The 26,049-nt window shown below is 49.9% G+C and overlaps 1 protein-coding gene across 3 annotated transcripts in view; it reads right to left on the bottom strand.

The window, feature by feature from the left end:
- LINGO1 (leucine rich repeat and Ig domain containing 1) overlaps nucleotides 1–26,049 on the bottom strand; it is a 467,217-nt gene that overhangs the window by 187,651 nt on the left and 253,517 nt on the right. For 2 of the 3 annotated variants that reach the window (XR_004647509.1, XM_034784385.1), the window contains exon 4: nucleotides 2,665–2,858. The gene's annotated coding sequence lies outside the window, so the exon portion shown is untranslated. The remainder of the gene's footprint in view (nucleotides 1–2,664; nucleotides 2,859–26,049) is intronic. The other variant, XM_034784386.1, reaches the window with a different exon arrangement.

Genomic DNA, 26,049 nt, shown 5'->3' with positions numbered 1-26,049 from the left:
TTCCAAGAACTATCCACAATGACTCCGAGATCTTTCTTGAGTGGTAACAACTGATTTAGACTCCATCATTTTGTATGTATAGCTGGGATTATGTTTTCCAATGGGCATTACTTTGGATTTATTGACATTGAATTTCATCTGCCATTTTGTCACACAGTCACTCAGTTTAGCGAGATCGCTTTGCCACTCTTCACCGTCAGCTTTGGACTTAATTATCTTGAGTAATTTTGTATCTGCAAATTTTGTCACCTCACTGTTCACCTCCTTTTCCAGATTACTTATGAATATGTTGAACAGCACAGGCCCCATACAGATCCTTGGGGGACCCTGCTATTTACCTCTCTCCATTGTGAATAAAGGATTGAGGAAATGAGCTGAGAGGTGGGTCCCACCTCTGCTACGTTCCTGTATGCTGTAGCTATTCAATCTCTCTCTGTCCTTGATCCACCAACCAGTTCAGTAACCATTCCTTAGACTCTCAAGGCATCTAGCTAGCTAGACCTGCTTGTACTGCAGACACAGTGGATGTCTCACTTGGCAGGGAGCATGCTGGGAAATAAAACTGGATAACCCCTTCACTATCCTGACTAAATTGCTTGCTGGCCAGCTACCTCCACTGGCCCCTACATCTGTGTTCGCTTAGGTCCCCTGCACCTCCCCATACTGACACCATTTAATGTGTGTCTCTTGCCCTTTGGAGAGGGTCCAGAGAAGAGCAACAAGAATGATTAAAGGTCTAGAGAACATGACCTATGAAGGAAGGCTGAAAGAATGGGTTTGTTTAGTTGGAAAAGAGAAGACAGAGGGGACATGATAGCAGTTTTCAGGTATCTAAAAGGGTGTCATAAGGAGGAGGGAGAGAACTTGTTCACCTTAGCCCCTGAGGATAGAACAAGAAGCAATGGGCTTAAACTACAGCAAGGGAGGTTTAGGTTGGACATTAGGAAAAAGTTCCTAACTGTCAGGGTGGTTAAACACTGGAATAAATTGCCTAGGGAGGTTGTGGAATCTCCATCTCTGGAGATATTTAAGAGTAGGTTAGATAAATGTCTATCAGGGATGGTCTAGACAGTATTTGGTCCTGTCTATGAATCTATGTTCTAACCCCCAGCTATGCTAGCCACTCCACTCTGTTTGTCCCCTCCGCACTTCCTCAGATCCCTAGCTCCCTCTGGCCCCATCTCCATTTTGATATAGACTCACATAACTGGCCAGGACCCTCAGCTGATGTAACTGGCCTCAGCCCATTGAAGTCAATGGAACAACACCTAGTTACTGTGAGGATCCAGCCCTCTGCTCCTGTCCCATTCCATGGCTGGCCTCGGCTCGAGAAGGAGGTGGCCCTAGCGTACCCTGCCTGCTGGCTGGGGTTTGTGCCAGACAGAAGAACGACGGAACGTGGGGCAGAGGGAATGGCCTCCTGGCCCAGCGTGTCTGTGCCTTGGGGAGTGACCGTCTTCAAGCCTCTATGGCAGTAGGAACAAATCCAGGTGCTTTTGGACCTCATCCATGCTCTCTGTGCCTCCTCCTTCCATGGCCACTCCCATCCCTCCCCATCTTTAGTACCCCTGGTGCCAAACAGCTCTGCCCACTCCTAGCTTCCTTATTTTAAATGAGGACCCCAGACTTTTGAACCCTGCCCACGGTTGGGGAAATTCCAGCTCCACCCTGCTCAAGGATGGGAAACTCCCTGAAGCTGGCACCAGCAGCTCCTCCTGTTCCCCCGGGCCAGGTCTGAATCCCCTTGCTCAGCAAGAGCAATCTTGTCAATTTCAATGAGATTACTCCTGGAGTTAAGATGCTACTCAGTGGGTCAGCTCCTCAGCTGGTGTAGATCATTGTCGCTCCAGTGAAGTCAATGGAGCTACACCATTTTACACCAGGTGGGGATCCGGCCAAGAGTGAATCAGGGTATCACAATCTGACCCTCAGTTTGGCTGGTCCAGATAGTTCCAGTTCATTGACAGACCAGCATGGCACAACAGCATCTCTGGCCCTCTGAAGGACAGCCTCTCCCCCCAGAGCAGCCAATCACCCAGTCAGGGCACTGGCCTGGGATGTGGGAGACCCTGGTTCAAGGCCCTGCTCTGAATATTTGACTCTATTGGGCCCAGATAAACTTGCCCTCCTATTCTCCCCGCCAGCCACCAGCCCTCTCTTCAGTAGCTGGCTGGGTGTGCCGGGCAGACTGCCTAACTCAGAGCCACGTGACACCCGGCCACTCTCTCCAGAAGCTCGCAGTCACACTGTGACACAGCCTGAGGTGCTCACCATGGATTCAGCTGAGCCTCACCCAGGCCACCTCCTTCACTCATAGCTGGCTTGGGCTTCCCTTTGTCCACTGAGCTGGGACCTCAAGGATCCTGCCTTAATCCTCCCCAGTCCATCTCCCTCTCCCCAGCCCATTCCTGGACGTATCCCGGAGGTACTTGGGACCCCATAGCCTCTGCCTCAATGTCACGGGGTAGAACTGGACTCCTGTGATCAGCCCTGGACTCGGCAGTTCTGCCTGTAGGAGGCATTATGGGGTCTGGCTCTTAGAAGAGCTTTCATTTCTAGTGGGGAAAGTACAGGGCTGCCCAGAGGTCTGGCTATTCCTTCCCACTGCAGCACATGAAACTCTACATGAAAAGGAGGCAAAAATGAGAAAAACTGGGGACCTACCGTCTTGACTGACCTTCACGGCCTTGCTGGACAACCTCAGGCAATCTCCCAGGCAGAGGAAGAAGATGATGGCTGTGGCCCAAAAGTTTCCAGCTGGAATGATGGGACTGCCCTGGCCGAGCTAGGGTGTCATGAAATCCTATTCACGGTGCTGCAGTGTCTGCGGCGACTCATCCAGTTCTGGACATGGTCCCCTGCAAAACAGGACAATGCCAAAAGAGTGAACAGGCGCTGAAGGGAGAACTAAAGTCATGCAAAACAGTAGGGAGAGAATTAAAAAGAGGAAAATGGTGATTCTGCTGGAAAGTCAATCCAGTTACACTCCTTGGTTCAAAGGCCCAGATTCTGACTAGAATTAGAGAAATCTGGGGTTTAAATCTGTTCAAACACATGGGGGAAAACTTTAGTTAGAAAACTGGAGAAAATGGTGCTGAAAAGGGCCCTAAAATCCACCTGCAATCTATTTCCCTTACGGAGCTGTAGAGAGCTTGTTTTTCCAATGTATTTCTGCTAATCTGCTTGACCTCTAGCAGTTCCCCACTGACACTGGGATAAAGCTGGGAGTCCCCTAATGGCTTGGCTCTGGTATGAAATCCACACCTATAGAGTTGCAGGAGTGAGTCTAAAAGGCAGGACTTAATAAACACCTCTCTCTTGGCTGTGCTTGCAACATCACACTCAGCAGGGTGCTAAAACAGGAGCTGTGGCTGCTGGGGTCGCGTGAGGCCCCGCAGCTCCTGTCGGGAACACCTTCATTTCAATAATTAAAAACAATTGTGTGCTGCTTCATTGACTCTTGTCATCCAAGTGTTCACCTTAAATATATGCCCTGTGGCCATGGAGAACCATTGCCACTGGCTGTTTCAAATCTAGCCTGGTCCAGTCTGCAACTGATCTTTTTATGGTGGGGAGTATGGAGCCTAGCCCTGTTTGTGTCTCACCTAGGGACCAGGCCCCATCCCTAAACACAGGGGAATGCTCTCTCCTAGCATCCCAAGCAGGTGACCCCAAAGGGGATGAGGATATTACTCATCTCTGTGCAGAGAGGGGAGTGCACGGCACCACCCAGAGGGATCATGCAGCTTGCACATCCACCCTAAGCTCCGTGGGAGGAATTGGTACGATCCCTTTTAGAGGTCAAAGTGGGGCAAGGTGGCTCTACTCCACATCTCCACCACCCAGAACTTCATCTTAATGGTACAGTCAAGCCCAGGATTTACAACAGGGTCAACAGAATCCCATGGGCCATTGTACCAAAGACCACTGAGAGATCTAGCTGAATAAGCAATCATGACTGGACTATGCCATCCTCTGTGAAAGCCCTGCATCCCAGGACCGTGGGAGGGCCTCCCTGGGTGGCTCTAGTGGGGTCCAGTGGCTGCAATCCAAAACAGACAGGGACAAGGTCTTTACAAGTTCTTTACTTTCCCAGCAAAAGGCTCCCTGGCTCTTGCCCTCCCCTGCTTAGAGGATATTTAAGCACATGTTTATATGCAGCACAAGTAGAATAGGCTCCCTATGTGTGAAAGATGTGAACAGAGAGCTCTATTAGGCTGGGGAAGAGCCTCCCATGGGAAGAAGCAGAAACCCCACTGCTTGCATCTTTTATAACTCCATTGGACAAAGCTTGACAGGTTACAGTAGGGAATAGTCTTGAAGAGAACGGACAAGATGATCCGATATCAGGAGGCTGGTTCCATCTGCAGTGTTTCTAGTGTGTATTTAAATGAAGTATCAGAAGGAAGGGCAGTGGGGGGAAGCTTTCATTGGAAAGCACATTTACATAGTAGAAATGAACCCAGGTGACTCCCGCACTCCAACACCCATAGGCAGCCACATGGTGCAGTAGCTGCAGAGTTAGAAGACCTGGTTCTGATCCTATCTCTGGGGATTACCAGTTGCTCTCTCACCTTGGGTAAAACATGTCACTGCTGTGCCTTGGTGCAAACTTGGGGTAATGAGACTCACCCACTTCTGTGAGGCACTTCTAGACCTGGACTGAAAGGGCAACATCTAACTACAGTGACAGGAGGCCTCTGGGTGCAAAGTACATTCGTGAGCAGGTGACAGTATGTTTGGGAGGGAGATGTAATAAAATAATAATCAGCGCTAATGCATCTTTCCCCCTTTTCAAAGTGCTAGCTGTACATTAACTGAGTGACCCTCTCGACACCCCTGTGATTGGCTAAGGGTTATAATCTCCTCTGCATATGAAGGGAAACTGAAGCAGAGAGGAGATTACGTGATTTGCACAAGGTCACAGAGGGAACCGGTGTTAGAGCCAGGACTAGCATTTATGAGTACCTGGCGCTCAGCCACCTGCTCAGTCTATTAGCTAACTCCTCTCTCCCTGCAGTGACGGTTTTACTGTCGTCTCACCCTCTTGTGACTCCAGGAAAGGTGTGCACTGCTCCATCTGGTCTATAGTCAGGGCATGTTTGCCAATGGCGATGGTGAACATCTACATACCAAGTAGTGCACGTGCTACAAATAGCAAAGGGCTCTTGCCAATAGGTGGCGCTCTTCAGTACTGAACCAGCACCCCAGCATGGATACAGGATTCGTCACAGAGAGCTGTGTGAACCTTTCCTGGAGTAACCCCTAAACCACGCAAAATTCACCTGGTTTCATGTTCCATCAAAAAACTGACCCTGAGCCCAGGGAGACAGTGTGGTCTAGTGGATGGGGCATTGGCATGGGAGTACTCTGGAGATCTGGGTTTCATTCCTGGCTCTGCCAGTGTCCTGCTGTGGGACCATGAACAAGTCACTTGGTCTCCAAACTGCCTGGCACAATGGGTTAGTGGCGCATATAGGCTAAAGGTGTTAACATTAGCTAGTCACTGTCCAACAGTAAACATTGCTAACAAGGTTCAGGGTTTGGTCTACAGCAGGGGTCGGCAACCTTTCAGAAGCAGTGTGCCGAGTCTTCATTTATTCACTCTAATTTAAGGTTTCACGTGGCAGTAATACATTTTAACATTTTTAGAAGATCTCTTTCTATAAGTCTATAATATATAACTAAACTATTGTTGTATGTAAAGTAAATAAGGTTTTTAAAATGTTTAATAAACTTCATTTAAAATTAAATTAAAATGCAGAGCCCCCCAGACTGGTGGCCAGGACCCGGGCACTGTGAGTGCCACTGAAAATCAGCTCACGTGCCGCCTTCGGCATGCGTGCCATAGGTTGCCTACCCCTGGTCTACAGAGACCTCAGCCTGCTTAGTGCCATGGCAAACACACCACTAAAAATCCTTTTAACCTTTTATTAAAGATACAGAAAAGAAGGAAAAAACAGTCAAAGCATTTGAAATACAAAGGATTAAGTGAGGCTTTCATTTTACCAGGACCCTTTGTTCCCTTTCCCTTTAGCTGGAGAGAATCTTTAGAGGAAAAAAGCCCTCGTCTGAAGGTTTCTTGGGTGGTACCAAAGATGGTAACGACTGTCTTTTGGAGAAAAGAGACGAAGTTAGTTGAAATGAGCTGCAGCTGTTGTGATTAAAGTCTGATCCCATTTCATCCCAGGTGATGTGTGGGATTTAGCTGGAGCCGGTAAAGGTGGCGATGTTATCTGGGTCTCTCTCTCTGGCCCGGTCAGGTCAAGACTTCTCTCAGGATCAGGAGATCATGGGGATGGCAGCCATGATGGTGAAGCTTGCTCTGGTAGCCAATTTCCCCCCCAAAGTCCCTTTCTTTAAGGACCCACAAAGGGAGTGGTGGTGGAATAGCCCAGCCCCTCATTATTTTGTCCACCAACTAGGCCTAGTTTCCAACACCCCAATTGTGGTTCACTGATCTGGTTCAACACTTCTCTTGTTTACTAAGGATGAACTTAACACAGTCCTTCAGTTATATCAGGAGGCCTTTTTGTTTGGACTAATTCAGTCTTCCTTTCAGACCTTTTCCTACCAACATTTGTTCTTATAGGTTATTGTGACAACTTATGAACTTACACTTGTTTATTACAGTTGAACTCACAATTAGGGCAATTTTTTAGGCCCATTTATCACAACAGACCCTGGTGGGCCTTTAGGTGTTACTGCAATACTTACAACAATAAGCGTGGGACCAGTTTTGAGCAAACAGGGGGAAACTTATGGTTCCAAACAATAGAAACTAGCAGCTTTGCATGGTTTCAGCATTAACCTAGGTGAAGCTCGGCAGCTCTGACCATGTTCTCTGAATCCGGGGTTTGTTCAAACCTCAGATTCGAAGGGTAACTTGGCGGATGAATGAAAAGCCTTCCATTCTACTTAGTTCTAATTCCTGTCCCAAATTGTCATGCAGTGTTGTGACTGTATGCTCCCATCTTCCACTTGAGAGGTGCCGATAATGCCATTTCCAGGGTGGTAGCAGCCATTCCTATACACAAACAAGACTGGGATCCGTTGGGACGTAAAGTGCTATGGGAACGCAGGATGTAATTGTTAGACATCTGTTAATGGGGTGAGCACGGTGGAAGTTCTATTCGTGGGTCAAAAGCTTTCAGGCAATTTAGGCACCGCAGCATGTCACTTAGCTAGTTAGCTGGAACATGGGTGCTATTGTCAGAGATGAGCAAACCAATTCATGGAAAATTGGGTGTTCCTTCTATGAAAATAGGAACCGAGACCTGAACCTTTGACCCGAAACTTTTATGAAGTCCAGAAAAGGTGTGCACAGTTTCTTGTATGTTTCATTTTCACTCAGCTCCCCGCTCCCTGATTCCATCCAGTTGCAGAAATACTACACGAACTGCAATACTTCTAACCCAGCCAGAAACCAGGAAGTACCAGAAATGGTGTGAAAAATCCTGTTCTTGTTAGATCCCCCAGCCTGATTTTATGACCAAAGAGGATTAGATAAAGCTAAGGATAAACATCCCAACTGAATCAAGCTATTCGATGTTCAGCCATAGCTACTGTATGGATAACGCAGAGATAGATTCATGTGTGTGGAGAGAGTACATGATTTGAGAAAACTCTCCTTGGCATTGGGTCCTGCAAAGATGCAATATTTGTTTAGGCTGTTGGTGAAACACTGCACTTCCATAGGGGCAGGGGAGACACCTGATTGTCTGCAGTAGGGACAGTGGCGGATTAATAATTTTGCCGCCCCTAGGCCGGGAAATAATTGCCGCCCTGGCCCTGGCCCCACCCCAACTCCGCCCTTGTCCCACCCCCATTCCAACCCCCTCCCCAAAGTCCCCGCCCCAACTCCGCCCCCTTATTTCCCCTATTGGATCCCTTCCCCAAATCCCCGCCCCTGGCCCCGCCTCTTCCCCCAGCGCGTGGCGTTCCCCCTCCTCCCCCCTCCCTCCCTGCCCTGCGAAACAGCTGTTTCGCAGCGCAAGCACTGGGAGGGGAGAGAAACAGGACGCTGCGGTGCGCTTGCAGAGGAGGCGGAGGTGAGCTAGAGCAGGGGGGCGGGGCGCAGAGTGGAGCTCCGCCACTGAAAATTTGTCAGCCTAGGCAATAATACGGCGCTGAGTAAGGAGTCTATCAAATTAAACCACATACAGTCAGAGGCAGGCCTTGAGCCAAATTCAAACCTCTCCCAAAGTTCTGAGGTGTTGGGATCAGAAGTTATGCCTGTCTTTTCCTCAAGCATTGGGCTGGCATCTATCGGAGTGAAGAAGGAGACAGAAAATCTAAGCAGTAAGAAAATAAAAAGCACTAGTGTGGCAAAGCAAACTGGCTGCCCATCCTGGAAGATATACCATGGGTTCAAATATGGCTCAGATCACAAATGGAAGAGCTTGGAGATCTCATTATCATCCTAATGGACATCATATATTAAAAAGAAACTAGTGACTATTATTTGTATTATGGTAGCCCCGACTGAAATAGGGGCTCTAGTGTCCGAAGCACACTGCAGTGAGAGAGAGTTGCTGCTCCCAAAACCTTACAATATAAACAGAGAATGGGTGGGAGGGGAAACCGAGGCACAGAACAGTCTTGTCTAGGATCACATAGCCAGTCAGTAGCAGAGCTGGGAATAGAACCTAGGTCCCCATCCACTGGACCATGCTGGGTCAGCCAAAGGGCAGTATAGTGGGGATGCTAAAAGTCAGGACAGAAGTGTACTAGCAAGACCGGGTGGTCATGGGGGTTGGGGGTAGAGGTCGGGGGGGCTTTGGCAGAATGAACAACAACACAGTACAAAGCAGCTTTGTTGTGTATGGCATTGTTTGCTTTTTACACACACTTCATCCCAAAATGTTTGAGGGAGTTATAATTGCAGGGATAAACCCAGGAGCAGCAGCAGAAGGGCAGCAACAAGTAGCATAAACACTGTAGTACAGCAATAGGCACCTCCATACAATGTAAGACATGAAGCATGAGATGTAGGAGAACTATGCAGGCCTGGGAAAGAGACATATGTGTAAGGCTTCGGGACTGAAAGAACAGGCTTGCTGGGCATCAGCTGAGCTGTGAGGGGTCATTATAGGCATAAGGAGCAGTGGAAAGGCCATGAGTGGGGTGCATTGGCAGAGCCGTATGTGGAGCTCAGGACTGGTGCTCCAGGAGGGAGTGAGCTGCGTAGCAGAGTGGCAGGAGGGCTCAGGACTGGAATAACAGGGGTGCTGCAGGAAGAGCTGCATCAAGTCCCATGGCTGCCTAGGGGCCTAGCAGTGGAGTGGCAGGCGGTGGTGTCAGGGGCAGCTGTGTGGGAGACTCCTGACACCTGCCCACGCCATAGCTGGCTCTAGCCAGTGTGATTGGTCCCTCATGTTTGTGAGCAGATTTAATGTGCAGGATTTACCGGTTCTGAAAAAACGCCCTGGGGACTAACAGGGCTTTCTTGTGGCTGGCAGCTGAACGGAATAAATCTATCCATGGGGCATAAATTGTTTAAGCAAAAATCCCTCTCACTTGAATATTTTGGAAGAAAAACAGTAAAAAACCCTCCTCTTTCCTCCCTTCAAGGTCAAAGCTGTTATTCTCGTCCACGGAGGAGAAAAAGACCTTTTACAGGCAAGTTTAGCCAAAGGAAACTAAACATTTGGGAACTGGAGTACATTACTGCCTTGACTGATCTGTCTACTTATATTAGGCTAAATATCTCTGTTTAATGGGGAATTATCGTTTTAAAAGGCAAATTATACAAGGATCCCAGCACTGTGGTAGATAGGAAATGTCCGCACTGTGAGGAATAGCACATTGCTCCTGTGACAGGCTAGGGGGTGAAGAAATGAAGCATGTCCAGATTAGCAGCCACCGCAGCATAGCACCCTCTAATGCCATGCAGGGCTGCCTGGAGAAAGATGGAGCAGGCTAGGTTAGGCAGGACAGCACACTCAGCATCACTTAGCCTCACTCTGGGCCACAGGGGTGGAGCCAGCATGCTAGGTCGGGCAGGACAGCACGCTTACTCTGGGCTGTAGAGTGGGTGGAACCAGCTGGGCCAGGTTACAAAGGAAATGGCTCCCCGCATGCCCTGACCTCATCTGGGGCTGTAGAGAGATGGAGAATGCTCCTTTCTCCCAGGTTTCCGATTGGACTCTGGGGAGCTGGAGCATCTTTAGGTTATGAAGGACCCCATCCTCAGCACTACCTGGGCTTGTGCTGTGCTGTGCCGTAGGGAGATAGAACCTGCTCATAAGGAGAACGTACGGACTAGTGACTAGGGGTGCTTTGCTCTTGGAGATACTGTCCCTCACAACCTGGAGAGGCTTCGTCCACATGAATCTAGCACAACATAAGGAAGTGACTTGCCACTACAGTCATTAGCCCATACACGGTGCAGGCAGATAGTACCAGGACAGAGACGGTGCTTGATGGAGAACCTGTTTGACTTTAAACCTTGATCCAGATCCAAGTAAGATGTTTCCCTTAATTTATTTTGCCTTTAGAGAAACCCATCACAGCTTTACAGACCATCAGGAGAGGGCCGGCCTCAGTCACAATGAGGTCCTATTCAATACAGACACAAGAGCATAAAGGTAGAGACAGACCCGGCAGCTCCCACTCCACCATAGCATGGGAATCATACAGAGAAAGCCCTGCTCTCTCCAGCACCACTACCGGAGAGTGCTTTTCTTTGTTTAAACTTCAGTAACTTACAGCAATATTCAGTAGAATTTCTATACAGTAACATCAGACACAGTCCAAACACACTGCTGACAATAGCGCCGTCACCCTGGGCAGCTCCAGGCACCAGCGCAGCAAGCGTGTGCCTGGGGCGGCCAGCTGCGGGGGGCAGCCTGCCAGTTGCTGTGAGGGCGGCACTGAGGTGGCCTTCGGCGGCATGCCTGCGGGAGGTCCGCTGGTCCTGTGGTTTCGGCGGCGGGTACGCCGAAGCCTTGGGACTGGGAGATCACCCGCAGAAACGCTGCCGAATCCACGTGACTGCGGACCGCCTGCAGGCATGCTGCTGAATGCCGCCTGACTGCCGCGCTTGGGCGGCAAAAAACATAGAGCCACCCCTGGCCGTCACCACAAAAATACCCCTGTGCTAAGGACTAGCTGGCAACTAGCTCTGAGCACTGGAAAAAAGGCACAAGAAGCCTCCAACTCACTTTGGTGTGAATCAGTCCCAAAGGAGGAGGCCTGGGGCCATGGGTCCAGCACCTCCCACAGAGCTGAGCATAAGCTGTACAGTCAGAGGGTGCTGTAGGTGCTGCTCGTTGCACACTCCCATAAGGGGCGATGCCTTTAGTCACCCTTGGTGTGGAGCTGGGTCTAGCTGATCGCTGTAAGTGGGGTCAGGAAGGAATTTCCACCCAGGTTGGATTGGCCTTAGGGGGGGTTTCACCTTCCTCTGCAGCATGGGGTGTGGGTCACTTGCTGCAATTATCTGGGTGTATCTCACTTAAACAATTTCCCGCCATTGCAGGGGCCTTGGTGCATCTTGCTCCCTCCTGCTCTTTGCCTGTGGCATATAACAGGTTCGTCTCCTGTGGGCTGTAATACCTTGGTCTAATTTCAGCTGTTGGTTTGGTATGCGGGTGCTGGCTGGGTTCCTGGCCTGGGAGACAGAGCTGGTGGGCCCTTCTGGCCTTAAATTCTACATTCTATTACCTTATTAGGCAGTGGTTTACATGCCACCATCCCACCGAGCCTTAACACCATGGATGTGCTTCACGCCCACAACTACTGCACCGCCAGCCTGCTTCTGACCCTCGGTTTTGTTTGCTCATGTAGAATTTCTCCCTTTTTATTCCTTCTTAGTGGAAATCAGTCACCCCAGGGGATGCCATGCACTGCCACTGGGCATATAGGGGGCAGCACTGCCCAGGAGCAATATGAGGCCAGAAGAAGCAGGTCCTCAAGGAATCAATTCTGAAGCACTTAGAGGAGAGGAAAGTGATCAGGAACAGTCAGCATAGATTCACCAAGGGCAAGTCATGCCTGACTAACCTAATTGCCTTCTATGACGAGATAACTGGCTCTGTGGATGAGGGAAAGCAGTGGATGTGTTATTCCTTGACTTTAGCTAAGCTTTTGATACAGTCTCCCACAGTATTCTTGACGGCAAGTTAAAGAAGTATGGGCTGGATGAATGGACTATAAGGTGGATAGAAAGCTGGCTAGATCATCGGGCTCAACAGGTAGTGATCAACGGCTCCATGTCTAGTTGGCAGCCGGTTTCAAGCAGAGTGCCCCAAGGGTCGGTCCTGGGGCCGGTTTTGTTCAATATCTTCATTAATGATCTGGAGGATGGCATGGACTGCACTCTCAGCAAGTTTGCAGATGACACTAAACTGGAAGGAGTGGTAGATATGCTGGAGGGTAGGGATAGGATACAGAGGGACCTAGACAAATTAGAGGATTGGGTCAAAAGAAACCTGATGAGGTTCAACAAGGACAAGTGCAGAGTCCTGCACTTAGGACGGAAGAATCCCATGCACTGTTACAGACTAGGGACCGAATGGCTAGGAAGCAGTTCTGCAGAAAAGGACGTAGGGGTTACAGTGGATGAGAAGCTGGATATGAGTCAGTGTGCCCTTGTTGCCAAGAAGGCTAATGGCATTATGGGCTGTATAAGTAGGGGCATTGCCAGCAGATCGAGGGACGTGATCATTCGCCTCTATTTGACATTGGTGAGGCCTCATCTGGACTATTGTGTTCAGTTTTGGGCCCCACACTACAAGAAGGATATGGAAAAATTGGAAAGAGTCTAGCGGAGGGCAACAAAAATGATTAGGGGCCTGGAGCACATGACTTATGAGGAGGGGCTGAGGGAACTGGGATTGTTTAGTCTGCAGAAGAGAAGAATGAGGGGGGATTTGATAGCTGCTTTCAACTACCTGAAAGGGGGTTCCAAAGAGGATGGATCTAAACTGTTCTCAGTGATACCTGATGACAGAACAAGGAGTAATGGTCTCAAGTTGCAGTGGGGGAGGTTTAGGTTGGATATTAGGAAAAAACTTTTTCACTAGGAGGGTGGTGAAGCACTGGAATGGGTTACCTAGAGAGGTGGTGGAATCTCCATCCTTAGAGGTTTTTAAGGTCAGGCTTGACAACCCCCCGGCTGGGATGATTTAGTTGGGAATTGGTCCTGCTTTGAGCAGGGGGTTGGACTAGATGACCTCCTGTGGTCCCTTCCAACCCTGATATTCTATGATTCTATGATTCTATGGAAGGCTGGTCTCTCGGCAGAGCTGGTGACCAAGTGATGCTTGCTTTCAGGCATGACTCAGCCCTGGCTTCGTGAGGATGACTTGGGCAGGGGCTAATGCACTGTCTGTCATCCTCACTTCGGAGCTGTGTGTGTGTGGGCCTGCACTTGGGAACACACCCTGTTCCAGCGCTGTGATTCTTCGTGCCCCCATCTAATGCATTCTCCCACCCTCGCTCTCTGAACTCAGCAAACAGGCAGCCCTGCGGAGGAACCAACAGGACGCCTGCTGCAGAACAGAGCAGGGCAAAAGACAGCAGCAAGCAGCAGGCAGGAGCTAGCATTGAGCAGGACGCAATCAGAGGCAGAGGAAGCCCAAGCAGAGAAGCAGATGGAGGGCGTGGCTGGCTGTGAGACCAAAGGGAAGAGCCTCTCCATTATGGGACAGCTTGATTAATTGTAGGGCTGCTGCAGCTGCTCTGGGGCACTTGTGAGCCACACTCTGCTAAGACAGCTGACGAGAAGGCTAATTAATGCTGACTATGATGTTGGCAGCTGCCTTCTAGGAACTGGACTGAGAGCACCGGCTCCCCATTCACATCTGGGAGAAACCCTGATAGAGCACGATGGAGGAGCACGGCAGGAGTTGGGATGGGGCCAGGGGGCAACAAAAGGCAGTGAAGGGGTTAAAATGAGATGTTAACGGCCTAAGATATGAACCCAGGTTCTCATTGTTTAGTGAGACTTATAGGCCACGGTGAGTGACATAAGAGCTGAAGGCCGAGACTCCTTTGTGTCTAAGCAGAGCCTCTGATAGGGTTGTTGCTTTAGTGCACTGCAGGCACTAAATTACCGGGACATTTACAAGCAACAGTGCAAAGATGCAGCTGCTAGAGTCAGACACGTTCAGCAGCTTCAGCTCAGAGGGAAAGGTTCCATGGATTCCCTGTTAGGATCGATGGCAAAGCAAGCACCTGCCGAGGAGGGGTGGGGGAGACACAAGGAGCTCTCTAAGCATGGGGCAAACAAGAGAAAATCAGGGCCCGACGAGGTGCTGAGACCCAGCTCAGTGCCTGGAGAGGACTCAGAGACTTAGCCCAGCACTCCAAGGGGGTGAGTTCCCCCGCACTACTCCGAGGCCTGGTTCACACTAGCTCTTTTGTAGCCATAGCACTATCACCCATGCCACTCCACCCCTTGCAATGCTGGGGGAGCACTTGTTTAAAGCAAACACAAAGAGATTTTCTCTCTGCAACCACTGTCCCCTGAGTCAGAATCCAGTCTTGTCCCAGTGCTCTCCTTCCCCTCTTCTCCCTTTACTGCCCCCATCTCTTTCGTTCTTCCTTTCCTCTCCCTCACCCCACTTTGCAGTGGTTCCTAATGATTATTATTTGCTTTGCATTTCTCTTGGAACTTTACAATGATATCTCAGAGAGAGGCGCATGTAACCAGAATTCACTGAAGGCGGCAGAGCATGGCAGATGCTGAGATCCAGGCTGACAATCTGAGCATCAGGCAGGAAGAGGATCTCCTAGGCTGCTCACTCCTTGGAAACCATGTAAGAAAAGAACTAGGGCACTGAACTGGTAGCCAGAAGCCCTGGCCTCTATTCCTGGCCTGATGTGTGAGACATTGAGCAAGTCACTTCTCTGCTTAGTGGCTCGGTTTCCTCTCCCACACCTTGTCTATTTAGATTGGAACCTCTCTGAGTCAGGAACCCTCCCTGACCTAGCACAATGGGGCCTCTTGGTGTTACTGTCATTGAAATAATCATGTTAGTGCTACTCCAGTGGAAGGCTGGTGTAAGTGAGAGCGGAACCAGACCCCTGGGGCATATTGTAATTGCCAGTAAGTTCACATTTCCCCCCCCCCACGCCTCTGCCATTGGTTGGGGTGCTCTCCCCTCGCAGCACTCATTCCCCAGAAGCCAGTCGCTGAGCCGAAGGGACAGTGGGAGAAGATATGGAGAGGGAGAGAGCGAGTGAGCGTGAACAGATTAACTCGGCCCCAACACATAAAAAAGGAGCCGCGAGGGAAAGCCACACTGAAACGGAATATCAAGGTCACAGCGAGACGTGCCAACCTATGTGCACATTAGCTCTCGTCAATAATTCAGCAGGCCGGGTCGCCGAGCAGAGGTTTGGAGAAGGTCTCCGCTGAGGGAGGGCGGCTTAATTCACAGGAGGCAAGTGGCCGGGGGCTGGTTTGAATCCAGCCTGCCTTTCTCCCGCCGTTGTACAACAGGGATGGAGAGGCATTAGTGTCCAGGCTCCAGCCTGGCAAGGCTTTCTCCAAACCCTCAGCTCAGCGACGCTGGATGGGGGACGGAACATTTCTGGCAAAGGATGGAATGATGGACTACAGACCCCAAGCAGACTTTTCTGAGCAGTTAAGAGGATGAGCTGGAAGCTAGAAGGGTTGAAAGGGGAACTATTTCCATCTCCAAATACTCTACATAATGATCACTCTCCTGCTTCCACGTGACACAGACAGGGTACTGAGGACCATTTGTGGAGGAAGGGAACCTCACATCTGCTGCACCTTCTCCCCTCCTGAGCTATGCTGGATGCACCTTGTCTCTCAGTAGGGACTGGAGCTCAGTGCTTCTCAGCTTTTTCCATACTGTAACACTATGTTACAATGGAAGAATAATTTTGGGACCCCTTCCCATCTAGCCACAAAGAGAGGTGGTTGCCATCCCCTGAATCCTATTTGCATCCCCTGGGTTTAGAACCCTCGGTGTAGCCAAATCTTTACCTCTTGCAGCCTTACATGGCTTTTATTCTAGTCCCTGCTCCACCTTTCTCATCTTGCAGCCCATTCCAACTGGAACATGATCCTCAGCAGCACCAAGGCCCTTCATCCCCTATCTGACTTCAGAGACGGTAGCTGCCTCCCAGGTCATACCCAAACAGCAAAAAAATGCCTCCTCTGCTAGGGTCCCCTAGGCCATGGCTATACTAGGAAAAATGGTATGTTGCTAACATGTGTGGGATGGCCAATTAAGAGTTGGGAAATGAGGAATATCGAAGAGGTTTCATGGTATTTATAGTCATTGGGGAGGATTCTCCATTGCATGGCACCCTGTACACTTATCCACCACCCTCCTTGTGCCTCAATTTCCCCATATGTAAAATGGGGATAAAGATACCGTGACAGACCCAGACCAGTGGGGTACAGGAGTCTGGTAGAGGGCAAATATACTGGTCACTGGATGAGTAGTTTTCTGTTCCCTGAGTGACCAGAGAAGGGGCTGCACTAGAGTAATCAGGAACCTGCTAGAACCAGTTAAGGCAGGCAGGCTAATTAGGACACCTGGAGCCAATTAGGAAGAAACTGCTAGAAGCAATTAAGGCAGGCTAATCAGGGCACCTGGGTTTTAAAAGGAGCTCACTTCAGTTTGTAGTGTGAGAGTGTGAGGAGCTGGGAGCAAGAGGCACAAGGAGCTGAGAGTGAGAGGGTGTGCTGCTGGAGGACTGAGGAGCACAAGCATTATCAGACACCAGGAGGAAGGTCCTGTGGTGAGAATAAGGAAGGTATTTGGAGGTGGCCATGGGGAGTTGTAGCTGTCATGCAGCTGTTACAGGAGGCACTATAGACAGCTGCAGTCCACAGGGCCCTGGGCTGGAAACCGGAGTAGAGGGCGGGCCCGGGTTCCCCCCAAACCTCCCAATTGACCTGGACTGTGGGTTCTTCCAGAGGGGAAGGTCTCTGGGCTGTTCCCCAACCCACATGGTGAATCTCTGAGGCAAGAAAATCTGCCAATAAGCGCAGGACCCACCAAAGTAGAGGAGAAACTTTGTCACACTGGTGTCAGGGGTGGGATCTTGGGGCACACAGCGCGGCGGAAGAAGGAGGGCGATTTAAAAAAAAAATAACAACAACAAAAGGGAGAGGGTTTATTTTTTTTCACCACCATGGATGATGTAGTGCGGGCACTGATACAAGCTATGGCGGCCCAGCAGGAGGCTACCCGTTTCCAGGCAGCGGCCCAACAGGAGGCAGTGCGGCTGCAGTAAGAGACTAATCACCTGCTGATGGACCAGGCTGCTCAAGACCGAGCTATGTTGTGGGAACTGGTAAACCAGGTAAAGTCCCTTACAGAGCTGAATCGTGGCCATGATGGGACGCGGCTCATACGGGCCAGCCATTGGCTGCAGAAAATGACATGGGAGGATGATGTAGAGGCATACTTTCTGGCCTTTGAGAGGACAACCCTACGGGAGGCCCGGTCTCAAGATCAGTGGTCTGGCATCCTTGCCCCGTTCCTGTGTGGGGAGGCCCAGAAGGCCTACCATGATCTGCCTGAAGAGGCTGCGGCAGACTACCCCCAGCTGAAAGCAGAGATCCTGGCCAGATCTGGGGTAACGACAGCAGTGCGGGCCCGGCAGTATCACGGTTGGAGGTATCAGGAAGACAAAACCTTGCGGTCCCAATTGTATGACCTCATCCATCTTGCATGAAAGTGGTTGCAAACAGAGTCCCGGAGTCCGGAAGAGATACTAGCGGTTCTGGTCATCGACCGATACATGAGGGGACTACCACCAGACCTTCATGCCTGGGTAAGCCAGAATGAACCCTCCACCTATGACGAGGTTGTCGCCCTGGTAGAGAGGTGAAGGACAGTGAGGGAGCTGACCCGACCAGTTAAGGAAGAGGCACCCCGGGTTAAACTAGCAGCACCAAGCCCTAAAGTTCGGGTGATTGGGCCACCAGGAGGGCCCAGGTGGAAAAAGAGAGAGGCTGAAGGCCCATCAGAGGCCACAAAGAGTCAGAGCACTGAGGGAGAAGAGGATCGTGATATTAGACTGCCCAAACCAAGAGACTGGGGAACGCCTAGGACTCCATACAGATGTTATGCCTGCGGGGAGTGGGGACACATAGCTGCACAGTGTCCCAATGCTGAGGAGCCTATGCAGTGTAACCTGGGGAACTGGGCAGATCCATGCTCCCTAATCCATCTTGTGGGGGGTCTCACTAATCCCACATATGTATACCAGACCAGTGAAACTGAATGGGGTAGGGACCACAGCACTGGTTGATTCGGGGAGTGCTATCACACTTATCTCAGGGAAGCCTGTGAAGCGTAGTCAGCTGCTACAGGCTAAACGTACGGGGATAACATGTGTCCATGGGACAGTTAGTTACTACCCCACCATCCCAGTAAAAATCGAGATCCAAGGGAACACTACTGAGGTAGCAGCAGGTGTAGTCCCTAAGCTCCCATACCCGCTGCTCATAGGGAGGGACTTCCCAGGGTTTGGAAACTTACTCCCAATAGGGGGATTGGAGAAAGATGGGGACCCAAAAATTGGTGAGGCATCCACAGTAGACTGTCAACCCCAAATCTTCTCTGAAATATCCCCAGATTTGTTCTCCACTCCCAGACAGGGTAGAAAGACAAAAAGGGAAAGAAGGGCAGCTAAGGCCTTGGGAACCCGAATGCTGACCAAAAGCCAGAGGGTCGCTCTTGTAGGTAGACGGACCTGCACAGCTGAAAAGGAGGCCACGCAAGAGGGAGAAGCACCTGAGTTTGACCCCCACCCTAATGCTTCTGAACCAGTAGAGGCAACAGAGACTGGGCCCCTAGATCTTGGGCACATTAGCCCTGGGAGAGGAAATTTTGGACGGGACCAGGCAGAAGACCCAAGGTATGACAACATTAGGAAGGAGGTGACTGAAATAGATGGGGTCCCCGTGGAAGGGAAAACCCAGGGACCAGGACCCTACTTCATAATGAAGAAGGATCTCTTATATCGGGGTGCACCAGTACAGGGGCAGAAGGCACAGCAGATCCTAGTATCTCAATAACACCAGAACGCTGTATTAAGTCTTGCTCATAGTCATCTTTTGGGGGGGCATTTGGGGGTAAAGAAGATCCTGGCATGAGTCCTACGACGGTTCTTCTAGCCCGGAGTACATGAAGTGCGGAGGTACTGTGCCTCCTGCCCGGAGTGTCAGCTGCACAATCCCCTTCCCCACTTGAGGGCACCTTTAGTACCCCTTCCCATCATAGAGGTCCCCTTCGAGCGAATAGCCATGGACCTAGTGGGACCCCTGGAGAAGACGGCTCGGGGCCACCAATATATACTTGCTACCCAGAAGCCGTCCCCCTGAGGAACACAGCCTCTAAAACTATAGCCAAAGAGCTGGTGGGGATCTTTGCCCGAATGGGGCTACCGAAGGAGAGATTAACCGACCAAGGAACCCCATTTATGTCGAAACTAATGAAGGACCTCTGTACGCTGCTCCATATACATACCCTGAGAACTTCAGTCTACCATCCGCAGACTGATGGGTTGGTAGAAAGGTTTAACCGAACCCTCAAGGCTATGATCAGGAAGGTGGTAAGTTGGGACGGGAAGGATTGGGACACCCTACTACCCTACGTTATGTTCGCTATCCGGGAGGTACCTCAGGCCTCAACTGGGTTTTCCCCCTTCAAGTTATTATACGGGTGTCACCCCCGTGGCATACTAGATATCGCCAAAGAGATCTGGGAAGAGGAACCCAATGAGGGGAGAAATATAATAGAGAATGTAATGCAGATGCGAGACCGGATAGCCCGGGTTACCCCTATTGTACGGGAACATTTGGAGAAGGCACAGGAGGCCCAGCAAACCCATTACAATCGCCAGGCAAAAGTGCGACAGTTCCAACCAGGGGATCGGGTTATGGTGTTGGTACCCATGGCAGAAAGCAAGCTTCTGGCCCAATGGCAGGGGCCCTATGAGGTAGCTGAACCCATGAGGGAAGTTACCTACAAGGTGCGGCAGCCAGGACGCAGAAAACAAGAACAGATTTATCACGTTAACCTTCTGAAACCCTGCATGCACAAGAGGCATGCACAACGGTCCAAAAAGACCTAACCCAGGAAAACAAGCCTTCCAAACAGGTGAGAGTGTCTCCCGATTTAACACCAGGCCAGAAGAATGAGGTGTCTGAGATGATCTTCCAGAACCAAGATGTGTTCTCGACAAAACCGGGTTGAACAACCGAGACATATCACCACATCGTCACAAACCCTGGGGCCAGAGTAACAATGAGGCCCTATCGGGTGCCAGCGGCAAATAGGGAGGAAATAAAAGCAGAAGTAAAAAAAAATGTTGGTGTTGGGGATCATTGAATAATCCCACAGTCAGTGGTCCAGCCCAGTTGTGCTGGTACCCAAACCTGATGGCACCACAAGATTTTGCAATGACTTCCAGCGACTAAACGAAATATCCCAGTTCGACGCATACTCCATACCTCGCATAGATGAGCTAGTGAACCGTCTGGGTAATGCCCGGTACTTGACTACCCTAGACTTGACAAAGGGGTACTGGCAGATTCCCCTTACAGAAGATGCAAAGGAAAAGACTGCGTTCTCTACACCAGAAGGTCTCTTTCAATATACTGTCCTCCCTTTTGGACTACATGGGGCCCCAGCTACCTTCCAGCATCTCATGGACAAGCTATTACGCCCGCATAACAGTTATGCTGCTGCCTACTTGGACGATATGGTCATTCATACCCCAGACTGGGAAAGCCACCTGGAGAAGGTGGAGGCAGTCCTTGATACCTTCAGGCGAGCTGGCCTTACAGCAAACCCTGCCAAGTGCGCTGTAGGGTTTACAGAGGCCAAATATCTTGGCTACATTGTGGGTAAAGATTTGGTAAAACCCCAAGTGAACAAGTTAGAGGCCATCCAAAATTGGCCCCAACCAAGTCGCAAGAAACAAGTCCAGGCATTCCTAGGTGTGGTGGGGTATTACCGACGATTTATCCCCCACTTTGCCACAAGGGCAAGCCCTCTGACAGACCTAGTGAAAGCCCGTGGACCTGATCTGGTGAGATGGTCTGACGCAGCAGAGGAAGCATTCACAGACCTACGGACTGCCCTCTGCAGTAACCCCGTACTGTTAGCCCCTGATTTTCACCAAGGAGTTTATCCTGCAGACGGATGCATCGGAAGTAGGGTTGGGGGCCGTTCTATCACAGATGGTCGGGGAGGAGGAACACCCGATTCTATACCTCAGTTGGAAACTCCTTCCAAGGGAACAAAAATATGCAGTGGTGGAGAGAGAATGCCTCGCTGTAAAATGGGCCATGGAAATATTGCGCTACTACCTGCTCGGGCGCAGATTTGTCCTCGTGACCGACCATGCCCCTCTTCAATGGATGCAGCAGAACAAGGAGAAGAACACAAGGGTGACCAGATGGTTCTTATCCCTCCAACCTTTCCAGTTCCGTGTGCAACACAGAGCAGGGAGCCGTCATGGCAATACCAATGGCTTGTCACGCGTGCATTGTCTGGCATCCCAAGCTGCCCAACCCCTTGGTGTTGAGCAGGGGGGAAAGATATGTGACAGACCCAGACCAGTGGGGTACAGGAGTCTGGTAGAGGGCAAATTACTCATCCAGTGACCAGTATGTTTTCTGTTCCCTGAGTGACCAGAGAAGGGGCTGTGCTAGAGTAATCAGGAACCTGCTAGAACCAGTTAAGGCAGGGAGGCTAATTAGGACACCTGGAGCCAATTAAGAAGAAGCTTCTAGACTCAATTAAGGCAGGCTAATCAGGGCACCTGGGTTTTAAAAGGAGCTCACTACAGTTTGTAGTGCAAGAGTGTGAGGAGTTGGGAGCAAGAGGCGCAAGGAGCTGAGAGTGAGAGGGTGTGCTGCTGGAGGACTGAGGAGCACAAGCGTTATCAGACACCAGGAGGAAGGTTCTGTGGTGAGAATAAGGAAGGTGTTTGGAGGAGGCCATGGGGAAGTAGCCCAGGGAGTTGTAGCTGTCATGCAGCTGTTACAGGAGGCACTATAGATAGCTGCAGTCCACAGGGCCCTGGGCTGGAAACCAGAGTAGAGGGCGGGCCCGGGTTCCCCCCAAACCTCCCAATTGACCTGGATTGTGGGTTCTTCCAGAGGGGAAGGTCTCTGGGCTGTTCCCCAACCCACATGGTGAATCTCTGAGGCAAGAAAATCCGCCAATAAGCGCAGGACCCACCAAGATAGAGGAGGAACTTTGTCACAATACTGACCTCCTTTGTAAAGTGCTTTGAGATCTACTGACGAGACACACACTGTATGAGCTAGGCATTATTATTAAAGAATGTACAAAGTGGGCACAAGTTAGACGGGACATATTACACCCCTTTTGTGTTGGTATGAATGACGACAGTCGGTGCAGGGCAATGTGGAATCAGATCCATCCTCTGGTTTACGTACATAAATAGCATCATAAATGGGATGGTATTCATGTGTGTAAATCAATTGAGCTGAGTTAACTTTACAAAAGATGACCGTCACTGCTTTTTCCTGGTAGGAATCTAGATTCACTCTGTGTAAGTATGTTTCCCGCTGTGCTAAATATTTGTTTAGATGATACATTTGTTAGTTGGAACTTAGAGGTATTTCAAATCTAAATAATTGAGATCAGGCTTGTGTGACTTCTGTGTTTTCCAATATTCAAATGGATTGCTTCTAACATCTACAACCTATTCAGCTAGGAAGCAGAGCACAAAGTGTGCCAGCTTGTATGTTTCGTAGGCTGCTGCAGAAGCAATGCCTGATGGATTGCTCTGAATGTCCCATGTTTGCATCGATGAACCCTGTAGTAATTGAACTGCTTCTCCTTTGCAACTTTGGGAAGATTAATTTAGAAGCACGTGGCATGATTGTCAGCCCCTGCAGCTCCCATTGACTTCGTGTGAATGTCTTTGGAAAACATATGCAGTTATTGGGTTCTGTGAAGGAATCAGTGGGTGAAATTCTATGGCCTGTGTTGTGCAGGAGGTCAGACTAAATTATCATAGTGGTCTCATCTTACCTTAAAATCTATTGTCTGGGAACCGTAGAGGTTCTGCAAGTTTAGCCCCTCAGTGTGTGGGGCAGCCCATAGCAGAGGATCCTGCTTTCTCACTCCTAGTCTGGCTGTGTGACTGAGCTTCTGATGATCAATGTAGCTGGGTGTGATTCTGATGAGTCATGTGACACCTTAAGTCAAGGCCGTAAGATTGTTATAAGAACAGAATTGGCTCGGCATGATCAAGTGAAACTTCCCAACACTTTGCAACCCACTAGTCATTCTCCCAGACAGCTGGCTGCCATGTCAGTGTTGCATATCATCCATTTCAATTTTACTGATCAAACTGAAGGTTTATAAGACTAGCTTGAGAAGTCAGGGAAGAGCTATTACCCAATTGCAGATGGCTGGACCTGGCCCAAACTTTAGGTGAATAATTAAAATGATCGGCACTTTTTTGGAAATGAAATTGATGTTCTGTACCTGCTGTTCATTTTCCATAAACCTACTAATGGCATGATTGCAAAACAGGACACATCAGCAAACCCACTCCACTCTACATAAGTTCATGTAAAATCTATGTAAACTGGTCCTTCATTACGCATCCAAGTCTGAGCTCTTCTGCAGCAAGCCATTGTTTCAATGGCTCGTTTTTCCCCACAGGCTGAGTGAAAGAGGCACTCCTTCAAATCCACTCACCAAGGGCATAATGCTACTATATTCCATGATGCTGTCTGAGTTCTTATTAAAGGTACAGGCAAGAAAATCATATGAACAATGATATCCCATGTCAAATTGCTGGTCCATGCATCCATGGTTAGATGCCAAGAAATTAGGTTCATGTTATTTTTTTTTTGTCTATAGGTCATATGAGTAGCACATTCTGGATGGGAACAGAAATCCAGTTTAGATTCTTGTCTTAGGAGCTGTATCCAAGTCTCTTTCGAGGTGCACACAGAATCTGCTGCTAGAGACTGTAGGGCCTGCTAGCATGCCAAGGGTTGTATTTAGTCCATTGCTGGTTCTTTTCTTTCTTTCAAGCGAATGATCAGTCTAAGGACAGCAGCTTGGTCTAAGGGATAGAGCACTGCACTCAGAGTCAGGAGACCTGGATTTTGTTCCTGGTTCGGCAACTGACCTGCTGTGTTACCTTGAGCACTTATTTAATCTGTGCCTCTATTTCCTCTTCCACCCTCTGTCTGCCATGTACAATTATAAGCTCTTTGGGGCAGGGACTGTCTCTTACTATGTGCGTGTGCAATGGGAGCCTGGTCTCCAGTGGGGGCTTCTAGATGTTACTTTAATACAAAAAACCAATGACAGCAGAATCAGGCTTTCTCTGTCCGACACATATAGTCACTTCCTAGGATGGTCTCTTGGAAATAGCTTAGTGTGACCTGAGTATGGCCCTGATGGACTTCCTGAGTTCTTCATGATTTACAGACTCGCAGCATTTCTCAAATGTGGCCATGGCCGCATGCAGCCACCGGGGGCTTTTCTTGCAGCCAAGGCCTCTTGTACTGTGATGCGGGGGAAGTGGCAAAGTAGCGGCCCCTCCCTGTTGCTCTTGGATGCACTGCCTTGGTGTTGGTTGCTGGGGCTGCCAGCAGGGGTTGGACCCTGCCCCCCTCCGGAGACACCTGGGGCACAACGCTGGAGGAGCAGGCAGCTGGTGAGTTCCCCACCTTCCCAGGGGTGGTGGGGCTCAGGCTTTGAGCTTCAGCCCTGGGGAGGCAGGGAGACAGGCTCTGGCTGCGGGGCTTCAGGCTCCAGCCCTGGGCTCTGGCTGTGCAGCAGCAGACTCCAGCCGAACGGCTTCAGGCTCCATCCCCAGGCCCCGTCTCCCATCCATGGGGCTTTAGGATCTGGCCACAGGGTTTCAGGCTCCAGCCCCCTGTTGCCTCCTCCAGCCACCCACCCACCCCAGCGCCACTGACCCCCGCTGCCTCCCCTGACCCCCCCCCCATCCAGGGCTTAATTTGTCCCCACGCTTGTCAGGGATGAGTAAGTCTGCTGTGAAAAGTGATACGTGTATGTTTGTTAATATCACTTTTCACAACAGACTTACTAGCTAGCAATAAATAAATTACACTTATTTGGATGTGTATATGTGCATACAGACGCTCCCTGACTTACGCAAGTCGAATTTTGCGTAAGTCAGCGACGTATACCCGACAATTATGCCCCCCAAAAAAAAAGCTTACGGAACTATTTCTGTAAGTGCGGGTTGTGCAAGTCAGGTTTGCATAACCCAGGGAGCGTCTGTATTTATTTGTTTTTCCTAAAGCTAACCAAGTATTTTAGGAAAAAGTGTGAGAACGGCCAGCAGCAAGAGTTGGTGGCCACACTCTGAGGCCACCAAACATTTTGTCCTGAGAATGGCATGATGAATGCTTTTGATATCCAGACCATGGAGAGACCAGCATCCTTGCATCTAAGGGTACATCTACACTACAGAGGGGAGTCGATTTAAGATATGCAAATTCAGCTACGTGAATAGGTAGCTGAATTCGACGTATCGCAGCCGACTTACCCCGCTGTGAGGACGGTGGCAAAATCGACTTCTGCGGCTTTCTGTCGACGGCGCTTACTCCCACCTCCCCTGGTGGAGTAAGAGTGTCGATTCGGGGACGCGATAAATCGATCCCCGAGAGGTCGATTTCTACCCGCCAATTCAGGCGGGTAGTGTAGACCTAGCCTAAGGGGAACAGAAAGGTAATTCAGGCATTATGACATGTCCCCTAAGAAACCAACTTGTGTCAAACTCTGTGCCTAAGCATTAGAACATTAGCTGAGCAGAGGCTGCCAAACTTGTTGCTCTGGGAAATTGAGCTATGCTTAGTCTGCCATCCCATACAGGGTAAAGTCTGCATTTAATACCTATTATCCTAACATCTCCCCATCTGTCCACTCTCCTCATATGTCTGTAACTACAGCATGCCAGGGCCCGCTGATATCAATGGCACTTTAATTTCATCATTCCCAACTTATTTAGATCAATTAGGCAGCAATGAATGCACTCCATGGGGCCATGATGCAGTTGTAATCTCATCCAAGG

Source organism: Trachemys scripta, chromosome 10, assembly GCF_013100865.1.
Source record: "Trachemys scripta elegans isolate TJP31775 chromosome 10, CAS_Tse_1.0, whole genome shotgun sequence".
Classification (NCBI taxonomy): domain Eukaryota; kingdom Metazoa; phylum Chordata; order Testudines; family Emydidae; genus Trachemys; species Trachemys scripta.
The sequence above is the reverse complement of the archived record's forward strand: the minus strand, read 5'-3'. Positions and strand labels throughout refer to the sequence as shown.